Source organism: Platalea leucorodia, assembly GCF_965183815.1.
Source record: "Platalea leucorodia genome assembly, chromosome: 3".
In the NCBI taxonomy this organism is placed as follows: Eukaryota; Metazoa; Chordata; class Aves; order Pelecaniformes; family Threskiornithidae; genus Platalea; species Platalea leucorodia.
This window is the reverse complement of record NC_138825.1, coordinates 39,718,778-39,729,414: the sequence shown is the minus strand read 5'-3', so window position 1 is coordinate 39,729,414 and position 10,637 is coordinate 39,718,778.

The window sequence follows — 10,637 nt, the reverse complement described above, 5'->3', positions numbered from 1 at the left end:
TTTGCAAGTTTGTTCTTCAAAAACTAGGTAAGATCAGCACCTCGCTTAATTCTCTAAAGCAAATGTAAACAACTGTTTCAAATAACTTTGCTTTCTCTTGGTGAGACCTAATGGGATGCCTTGTAAGATGAGGACCTTTGTTTTTGGACCTCACATGAAACAGAGCAGAGTTCTGTTTTCACTTTCTGAACTCTTTCCATCCTCCTCTGAATTACTTTGGGTACTTTGGAATCCATATGGTATTTACAAGTGATGGTGCCAGTTACAAGGGGAATTCTGTTTCCAAATCTGCAATTGACGTTATTATAAAGAATGTTTCCAAAAGTGCTGAAATGAGCTATAAAATGACGCTAGGACTGAAAAAAACCATACACCAGTATTTTAAGAGTACTTGTTTTTTAAGACTGAGAGGTGACTTTATACATGTGAAAGTACTTTCGTAGAGGTAAAATACTTGGTGCTAAATGACACTTCATCTTATCAGAGAAATGTGTAACAAAAAACAATATCTGGAATTAAAAACCAGCCAACTTCACTAAAAAAGTCATATAATTTTAAAGCTGGAGGTGACTATCATAGAATAAACTTTCAAAGAGAAGCAGTTGATTCTCCATTGCTTAATGCTTTCCAAGTAAGACTGGGTGCATTTCCAGAAGGTGAGTATAATTACTGAGTTCAATACATGAGCAGTTGGATAAAATAAAGTGGCCTCTGATAGGTAGTCAGATAAGGTGAATTAGGTTCTTTCTGGCCTTGAAATGAGTGCGCGTATGAGAAGCAAGAAGAAGCCATTGCTGGATCTATTAAATCCACTTCTATTCTAATTGTAAGCATGAGCTTATGAAGCTGTACTGCTCATACCAGAAACATTGTTCACTTCTTTGGCCATTCAAGAGGTCAGGATACAGCCTAGAAATAAAGTGCTCTCCAGAACAGTGTGACATGCTAACCGTACCCAGCCACCTTCACCTGTCATATGGAGCATGGATGAGTTTCTCCAGCAGAAGCCAGAGAAAGTAAATAGAGGCACAAAGCCACCAACACAACTACCAACACATACACTTAGCAGCCCAGCCTCTAGAGTTCAGCTTTTTGCATACTGCATTGAATGATTCAATTAGATTTGCAGCAACAGTAAAGATAATATGATATTAGATTATTTAAGAAAGGTTATGTGATCAAGTAATCAGGTGGGTTGTTGGATGCTTATGGTTATGTACCTACTTGTAAATAATTGGACGTGTTTAAATAAGGCAGCAGTGACAGTAAAGATTGTGTGATGTAGACGCTGGAAAAACAGTCTTGTTTGACTTGGTCTGCTAGAATCCGATATAATTCTTGATTATACCTCTAATTGTTTCTTGGTGTATTTTGTTATCCTCACAGTTTGTTTTAATTTTGGCTCATTTACTGTTTGGCACTGATCTAGTAACAGGACACCACATGTTGCTGTGCTGTGACTTCTAAAAGCCTGGCTGGAGAATCACTGTTTGCCAATTTCTACTCACTTTCACTTCTGTCAATATAATAAGCAGTGGATAGACCATTATGAAAGTATCATGCAGAATGAGAATCAGTTGTGTCTGGCAGTTACAGTAGGAATCTGGGTAACACACCATCTGGATAATGAAAGGCACCCAGACCCTTGTGTTACCTTTATACAAAAATCTCGAAAAAGCGATTAGATTTCTGTCATTACAGCTAAAGATCTACAGTCCAGCATCTGAAGTGCCAGCAGGAACTGAAAGGGAGACACAAGGAGGGTTGATCATGGACTGAACAGAGAGCAGTGGCTGCTAGATCTGCAAGGGGTAAATGTGAGGAAGGAAAGGTGTGTGACATGGGGGCAGAGCATCTGTGTATTGAACATATGATTAGACATGTTTGTGGATTCAAGCAGATCGTTTGAAGCACCTGGTATGAAGTGCTCAGTACAGGGTTACCAGGTGACATGATGTAGCGGAAAGGACTGTTTTCTGAACTGTAGGCTAACACCAAATACTATGTTGGTTTTTTTTAATGTACATGTCTGTGGTTTTCATATTTTAATCAGCATAACATCTGTTTAACATGCACTTAATCTCTGTATGCTACATGCCTCCCTCCTGGCCCCGTAAATTCATCGTAAATTCATTGAGATTACTTGGAAAGATTCCTCTTGACTTGAGAAAGGTTGGATACGGCCTTTTCCTGGATTTCAAGGGAATACTATACTAGTCATTGGCTACCATTTTGTGTTAGATTTATATCAGTACCATTTGAGAGGAGACCCTGGGGACATGTATTTTCTCATATTGTTTCTTCAGACTTTGCTGTTGTCCTAAGTATATGCTTGAGCAGACAATAGAAGTTTAGCAAGAGAAAGAATGGTTCAATATTTTACCCAGCACTTGGGAAATCCACGTTCACTTCTCACATCTGCCAGAAACTCCCCAGGTAGTTTTGAGCAAGTTATTCAATCACTTTTTCCCTCAGTCGCTGGTTTGTGAAATGGCAATTACAGCACTCTATTAAGTTACAATTCCCTGGTTTGTAAGAAGGCTAGTGTGTTCAGGACTATGAGTTTCTTGAACACTACAATACTATGAGCTACTTGCTTAAAATAGACCACAAGGAACTAAAATGAAGGAAGTGTGCATCACCAATCCTGCAAGACCTTGTCATTAGCAGCAGTGCTTCATGGCACAGCCCATACCTGTGTCTTGGTGCACAAAGCAAGCTGTAACAGTGATGAAGCATTCCTGACTTCACAGTCTATGAGGCTGACATATTCCTGGCATGACCTTAAACAACATGGGCCACACTGATTTTATGGCTCTGCTATTGAAATGTAATTCTTTTATTTTACCCCAGCAGTATTCTTTTAGGAATAGTTTGTCATTGTTCTTACTTATGAGCAGCTTTGGTTTTTCTTCTATTTCAGCATTTGCCTTTTCTGTGCTTGCAAGCCTGGTACACAAGTAGTGGTAATGAAGGGGCCATAATACTCTTTACCTCTGTTTTGCCAGGCTGCTCTGACTATCGTACAGGAAGTAGAATTCTCTGGGTTTGGTGCTTCAAGCAGTTGATTGCTTTCTGGTTGCTCCCTTTCTGGAGCTGCTGAGCATTGGATTGGCTGCAGCTAAGGGATGTGCCAATCTTAAACTGGCAATTTAGATTGCTCTTTTGTTTAACATGCTCCTGGTGTGTCTCTTGAGAGTGCCCAGAGACACTGTCCATCCTGCTGTCCATTTGGGAACCACAGACTGTCCCAACACTTGCAGGAGCCCTTTTACCCCACACTGATATCCTATATTCCCTGCAACCCTGCTGCAGAGCCCTGGGTAAGATTCACTGCCCGATTTCTTTCACTAACTCCCAAGGACTTGTAGCGAAGGTGGGGTGAGTGGAAAGGAACAGAAGGGAGGAAGCATGTAAACTAAAAATTGCATCTCTGGAGTAGTAGCTTTAAAATCACATCGTCCCCTGTAAGCAGATTTCCTCCCATGTAAAATGGGGTTGCCAACAGCCGTTCCCAGAGGCTTGGCTTAGCTTGAACGCCTAAGCAGAGGAGGGAGACCCTTCCTCCCAAGCCTCCTCTTGGGTCACAGTGGCTTTTCTTCATCATCTCCCTATCATCAGCTGTGCTCTCCCTCACAGTCAGTTTACAAGCCTGGTCCAAAACCAACACAGGTCAACAGCACACTGAAACTTGGCATGCACTGGGGGAAGAGAAGGGGACATGATCTCTTCTTGGGGGTATTCTGGCAACATGTTCTTTAAGTTGTATCTCCTCCATGATTGGAGACAGGGACTTGAGAGTACTTGGGAGGACAGGGACTTGGGAGTACTTGAACCTAGTCTCTGTTTCAGAAATCTGTCATTTGCCATTGTCTTGAAGATCCACATAACATTTGTTCAAGTTAGAAGTATTGTTATCATTAATTAGAGCTAAAATCAAAATTTATGGCTTTTATTAAGAGAATTAAGATAAGATCAACATGATTCTGGCAGAATTAGAGGACAACTATAGCTGAAGTGCTGACCTACATAAAGAAAAAGAATAAACTAAGAACATTTTCACTTTGTGTCAGTGACAGGAGAGAGGCAACCTTGCCTGCAATAAGCCATATGCCAAGTCCCATAACTTAGAAATCCTACACATTGGCAAGCATACAGAAATCATACACTTTTAAGAAAATGTCTACTTACAGCTTTATAGAAACTCTAAAAATATCTAACTGTAATAACAAGTAGAATATGAATTCAAATGGACAAAAATTAAACTTCTAAAACTAGAATGAGCACTTAAACTAGTGCATACCTAGGAACAATTCAGGACAAATTTTAGTTTCTCTTAGAAAAACATTCTAAATTCCTGTATTATATATCAAAGTAGCATGTATTTTTATAAATACTCAGGCAAGTCAACATATATGAAATCGTAAATATGTGTTTCTATATGATGCTTTTAATATAAATCTCATCAATTCCATTGAATTTATCTAATTGTTCACTGTTACCAAGTGAGTACCTGACTGGCCTGTGGACTTGCTGTATTGACTCAGTATGAAACCATGCCTTTTCCTTGCTATAAGACTGAACTGGATACAGAAATGTCTACTTGTCTTGAACAGGCGCAGATCGGCTGTTCAGTCACCAGCCAGCTGTCTGACTACGTATGTAAGCTGTAGTTTAGTTAATGCACGTAGCTAATAGATAGCTTCTGATTGCATTAAGAACCGAATGAGAACTGATCGGCACACAGGATAGAATATGAACTGGAACCAGTTCATTACTCTGGAATGAAAAGACTATGATTGGAAGCCTTTGGGAAAAAAATCTGATTTAAACATCACATTCTAACTTAAACACTGAAAAAGACAGATGTTCTCATGTGGAACTAGCTGAGCTGCTGCAAAGGCAGTCAGCACAATTAGGATCTACAGAGCCACAGTAACTGAACGTGCCTTTGTTGCTTGAGTTGATGGAACTAGTGCTACAAGTAGCAGGTTGCTTTCAGTGTTGACCTGCTGCCCTCTGAGGAGGGATGGAGGCACCCACACTGCTATCACACACCATAGGTGTTTGGAAAACTCCATGAGAAGGGTGAGAAAGATCCTACTTAATTTTCAGGCATGGGATGGAGGCTGTTCAGCCATTTGGTGGAAATCAAATATATTCAGCCTGCTGGGAAGGACTAGACCATACTCATTACAGACAGGTGTTTGGAGAATTAGCTGGCAAATTTTAAAAAGTTTCTAGAGAGCATACAAGTGTGAAATTGGGACACATTTCACTATATTTCAGTGGGGATTGGCACCAGGATAAATCACTGCCAAGTGAAAACTGCCAGCTCTAAAACATGGAGGTTTTTTCCCTCTATTTAACAAACTAGTTTTAAGAATTTTCTATGAGGGAAAAGACATTCATTTTCCCTTCACCTCATCCTCAGAAAGGCTGGTATCTTTCTCAGAATGAATTTTTGAATGATCTTACTTTAAATTACCATATTTTAACTAAAATATTTTGGTTTTCCTAAAACTGGAGGGAAATGTATTGTTTTTCCCATATGAGTGATGTCCCCCAAAATGCTGAACATCTCACCTAGTCTTTCAATCAATCTTAGGCAGATATCAAGCAGGGAAAGTATAAGAAGGAAGAAAATAGGGAAGTGTCAGCAACATTAGGCAGAGGCATTATGATTGGCGCTGCTTATAATGGCTTCTGGAATAGTGGAAACAAGCTGGGTCTATTTATCCCCTTTTCCATTATGCTTATTTTATTTTATTTAGGCAAATTAGTTTTCTACATGTTATAATGTGAAACTTGAACAGAGAAGAGATACTGCTGAAACCTTATAGGCAACTAAAAAGGGACACAGTAGTAGCTGTGGATTGTTTTTTCCTGTAGGGAAAAAATAAAGACTTTTACTGATATTGTCCCTTTTTTTCCAGTTTAACCCATATTTTTTCTCAAAATAATTGGAACTAACTTTGCCACTTTGTTAGGAGTTGAAGGCAAAATATATAAAAATGTCATGTTGATGTATATCCAAGCTTGAGCAACTGCTGCTGCAATTATTCCTGCCTCTGCCATCCCACAAGGCCTTAGCTTGTACTAGGCTTGGCCTGCCTAATCACATTTTTCTGGCACAGCCTGAGCTGAATGTCCCACTGTTCTCTGAACGTTGTTGGCATATGCCAAGGAGCTCATGGAAGAACTTATGGAGGATCAGATTCTATCATAACTTTTTGAGGGCTCTTTCCGTGCAGACGTGCCTCCCCATTGGCTTCTTCACAGCAATCACAGAATGCTAAAATACATCAAAAGCAGTAAACCATATGTGGGAAAAAAATCACTGCTGAAATGCACCAGGTGTTGTGACAAAACCAGTGAATTGCATTAGACCTGTACAAAAAACATAAGGATAATGTCATCTAATCATCATCATCAGAACATCTCCAGTAGAACTCATCTGACAAAGGAGTGTTAAATTAGGGCACATAAGAATGGTACAAGAAGTTTGCCAGGAGATTTAACTGGAAGAATGCCTTTCCATTTTCAGGCACTCTCCACAAGGGCAAGAGCAAAAAGAAATTAAATTCCAAAACTGAAAAAAATTAAGGGAAAATAACATTTTATCTATGCTGGCAGTTGGCTAACATTGTTATGCCATGTAACTATGTGGTTTCTCTCTTCTGGTAACCCCTGCCTGGGCCTGGCCTATATAGAAATGCTTGTTGATCTCATGAGTCATTCCCAGGAGATGGCAAACATGACTAAAAGACTGGAAGACAAGACACGCTACAGGATGAGAACCAAAAGAACTGGAGGATGACTGAAAAGCTGTCAAGAGAATATCTATGCAGTGACTATACAAGGAAAAGGACATGAAGGAAAGATGCAGAACATGATCACAGCACCCTTTTGCTGCCGTTCCTCCATAGCTGCTGCTTCTGTGCAGGGAATCCCTTGCAATCCCGTGTAGAGCTGAGGGCGGAGACAGTTGTCTCACTGGTCCCAGCCTTAAGACAAGGAAACCAGTAATGGTCCCTCTGGCATATACCTGCCATTCTCCATTGCACACGTACCATAGCACTTTAGTAAGCTGTGCAGTGGTTTGCTTGGCTCAGGGTTGACATTGCCTTGCTGTTTATGAAATAAATAAAAGCTTTTTGTTTATTGAGCATATGTTCTTGGTTAAAAGGTTTATTGAAGCACACTCATCCTTCATAAAACTTGTCAATGTCTTTTGGGACGGACAGTCAAATTTTTAATGTCACAGGAGGTCATATTCAATTACAAATACCATAGCATATTAACAACACATGTACAGCAGCTTCAAAATTTATAATGTGCCATAACAATCTATTAAAGTTCATTAAAAAGGTTGGAGGCTTTTTGTGAATCAATGTGTGAAGAAGTACTGGGGCACATTTAATGCCCCTGCACCCTGATTTTGAAGATAAAAGTGTCTCCACACACTTGCCCAACTGATGGAGGCACTAAGCAGGCAGCTCTCCTCCTCTCCTGTACCCTGCTAGGAAGAGCTTTCTGCTATTCCACCACCCACTGAGTAGGCATTTGCCTTTAGAAACTTCTAAAACACAATATGCATTGGTAACACAAGGCAGAAATTTCTGAAATGCTTCAAGCCATGTCCTGACATGTTTTCATTTTTCTTTCCCTCTTCCAGAATTCATGGTCATTCTCAGACATTGGTACTGTAGCTTAGAAGATTTTTTTCTCAGATTTCCACTTACCAAAAAGCCTATCACCCTGAGAGTGGATAAAATCAGATTTCTCAGAATAGCAGTACTATTATCATGCATTTAATGTCTACAATATGAGGCCGTGGAAAGTGGGGGGATGCAATATTTATGCAACCAGAGTTTTGAAACATCTTAGCATCAGAGACTATTCCAGTACTTTGTAGACCATGTAGCTTAAAGCAATTCAGGGAGAGAACTATGGAAACCTGTTTTCAGGTTCAGTTCAGCGTTTCAACAAAAGAGTAGCAAATGATGACAAAAAATTAGTCAACATAAGTCAATTATGCATTTCAAAAGAACGTTTTCATTTCAGACATGAAAAAATAGTATTAATACTACAGCTGCTTAAAACTGCAAAACATAAGCTAATATACCATTCAAATTTTTAAAAAAATCCTCTTTTCCCTAGTTCTTTTTTTGAAAAACAAAAGCCACTAATCAGTCATTTGTATAGCTCTATCTGAGGCTGGCTTCTGTATGACATTTCGTGTTCCCTTTGTTTCAGTTTTAACACCTTTTCTGTACTTTTGTACACTCCCTCTTATTATGTCCATCTCATTCTGCACCTTTCCTTTTAGATTAAAAAAAACAATTTTTTTTATTTACTTTGAATCTAGTAGTGAAAGATGATAAGAAGAAGATATTTTATATAGATGTGAGTGTTTGCTTGGACAGCAGAAGTAACATTCTCAGCTATGTTCTTTAACAACAGTTCTTGACCCAGAATTCTGTGTAAAAAAGCAGCATAAAACTTGGCACTGAAAATTAATTCTACATTACCAAAAAGAAGTTTTAAAAACACAGCAGCCTATTCTGTAGTATGTTATTGTATTGAATAACTTCAGCCAATGTGGGTTGTTGATTTTATGTTATAAGCTTTTGAGAGGTGAAAAAGTACACTAAGCATATTAGAGATAATCATATTACCAATGATTTATTAATTTTAAAATGTGGATCAGTTGGCAAATGATCATTTTCTCTTTCTTGGTGCAAAACTTAATAGAACAAATTGTAGTAGATATAAGTAAGTACCTGCTGTGTCTTGTTTGTTAGCACAATTACGTTCAAAGCTTTGTCTTCATTTCCTGAAGACCAAGCTATACATACATTCAGCCATGGTGTCACTGAATTTCCATTTCTGTCAGTAGCACAGTCAATTGAAACATCACCACATTCTTGCATTTTTCTTTGTGAAAGAAAGAAAAGCAGGTTTGGCAGTAAAGGAATGTTTCAGCAGAAATGTTTACAAGGTAATAAGAGCTGGTTGAAAACCAGGACTGTCATTGTGCCAAAAAAGTAATATCTAAATTGTTTTTATTTCAAATTTCGAATGTGTTTTAAATTTAATTGTAATTTCAGGGCAGAAATTCTTTGCTTTATGTAACAATGGCTAGTAATAGTGAGTTTTACTTTGGAAAAGAAAATTTGGGTTTACTCTGGGTTTATGAAGACTCTTATTTTCCTTACCGTATCACTGTCAGTATGGACTGAATAGGGTTTCCTTTTGTATTTTTCCATGCTCTTCACTTGTTTGAAAAGAGTCAAAGAAATTGTCATTTCTTGAGAGACTGGCATCTAATGGTCACTGCTACAAGTCAAATGTTAAAGAAACTCCTCCTCCACAAAGAAGTTTAATTTTTCTAATTGCAGTAATTTCTGTGATGTGTCCGGTAGGATGCTCAAGTAAGATTTGGGAGGACTTCCTAGCTCTAGCAGAGCTAGATGTCAACATAGGGTTTATGTTTATGTCTAAACCTAGAGTTAAACATAGGGTGACTTTACATCTTTTGTTTGTTTCTGAAATGACAGTGCTTTTAAAAGTATTTTCTTTTGGATTCTTAGAAAACTGAGAAAGTCTGACCTGAGTCCAGCAGGGATACCTGTGTGGGAGGAGGCTTTGGTGTACTTTGGCTTTGTATTCCTGTTGCCTGGAGCAGTGACTCACAAAATACAGGTACAACATGCTGGCTCCTGTGGAAAGCCTGCTGACTCCCTCCCTGCGAGCCCCTCCGTGGGTGGCCTTGCCAGCAGGCTGTGGGGTCCCAGGGCTGCCCAGGCCTGAGGTGTGGGGACAGATGTAGGATAACACAGTGACCACAGGCCTCTGTGCTGTCCAATGGACACTGGGGGCCCTTGGATCTGAGCAGCCTGGCAGCTGAGCTGTCATAGACCCATGTGGCTTAGACTTCCTCCCTTTGATGAGAATATTTTTAATTTGATATTCCTTCCCATGTCAGAAGGAAACATGTCCCTCCCCCCAAAAAAGAATTACCTCTTTCTGGTCATCACTCTTAAAGATCTTGAAAGGAGTGCAGGAAAGCAACATGCCGTAGTCCCACTGGATGCCAGTGAGAAGTGGGTACCTAACCACTCGAGGTGCTTTGGAAAATCCCAGACAATTACAAAATCAAGTGACACTCAGCTGTCATCACGCATTCCAGCAAAGGCTGTACGTCTCTCATTTGCAGGCTCCAGACTGTCTCTAACAATTTGTGTCTCTCTTTTTAGCATGGGAACAGTGCTACTTCAAGGAACAACAACACGTTCCTGGTGCATTACAAAGTAAACCCCTTGCTGCTGTGAAAGCACCCATGGCCTGCAATGTGGGGACAACAGATCCCACTGAAGATAGGTTCATACTCTGGGTATCAAAATGTTTCTCAAGGACTGGACTTCCTGTTCAAGCTTTTGCTATATTCCCTGGTTTGCATTTTGCCACTCATTTTTTCCATTCTGCTGCTGCTAGCTATTTTTCATGAATATCTAGTCAGCAGGAACCTACCCTGCTTCAACTTTACAAGAATTTCGACAATTGAAATTCACCCCATCATGTGTTTCAAAGCAAATCTCAACAATTCTTCATCTATTCCTAGCTGTGAATTG